At 33.5% G+C, this 698-nt stretch overlaps 1 protein-coding gene across 1 annotated transcript in view; it reads right to left on the bottom strand.

The window, feature by feature from the left end:
* Positions 1-698, bottom strand: part of CDC27 (cell division cycle 27) — a 110,297-nt gene that overhangs the window by 26,222 nt on the left and 83,377 nt on the right. The gene's annotated exons all lie outside the window — the stretch shown is intronic.

Genomic DNA, 698 nt, shown 5'->3' with positions numbered 1-698 from the left:
CAATTTCTTTCTATTTTTAGTAGAGACGGGGTCTTGCTCTTGCTAAGGCTGGTCTCGAACTCCTGAGCTCAAACGATCCTCCTGCCTTGGCCTCCCAGAGTGCTAGGATTATAGGTGTGAGCCATCACGCCTGGCTGATAAAGTTTTTTAAAAATGCAACTACTACAAAACAGAACAGACACTACACATTTAAAAAACAACAAAGGGCCTATGAAGACCCTTCATAGGGTGAAGGGTGAACTTACAACTATCTGAAGGCAGTAGTAGCAAGCTTTATTATTTCATGTCAGTAAAAGCTAGCATTTTTTTTTTTTACATCTTCCAGGCAATGTAATTACTTAGAAATGAGATATAATCCATTAAAACACATATATATGCAAATCAAAGAATATTTTAGTAATCTAATGCTTCAGATTTAGTGACAAACAGAATGATAAAACTAAGCTGCTATAATGATTAACACAAAAGATAACCATGTCTGACATAAAAACTACCATAGAGTTATGATTTCAGAATTATACTTAACATTTAAACTATGTAAGTCAGTCCAGAAAAATACACAATAAATGCCAGCAACAAATATGGTGTTGATGCAGAAATAGGGACAATTTTTTTCATATCTTATTCATTTGATAATAATATGAACCAGGTAGTAATTTCCTATTTTAGTTGATAAAGAACTAGAATTCTTTCCCCCT

The sequence above is a fragment of the Propithecus coquereli genome, unplaced genomic scaffold (assembly GCF_000956105.1).
Source record: "Propithecus coquereli isolate 6110/MARCELLA unplaced genomic scaffold, Pcoq_1.0 Scaffold469, whole genome shotgun sequence".
Classification (NCBI taxonomy): Eukaryota; Metazoa; Chordata; class Mammalia; order Primates; family Indriidae; genus Propithecus; species Propithecus coquereli.
This window is presented reverse-complemented; position numbering and strand designations above follow the sequence as displayed.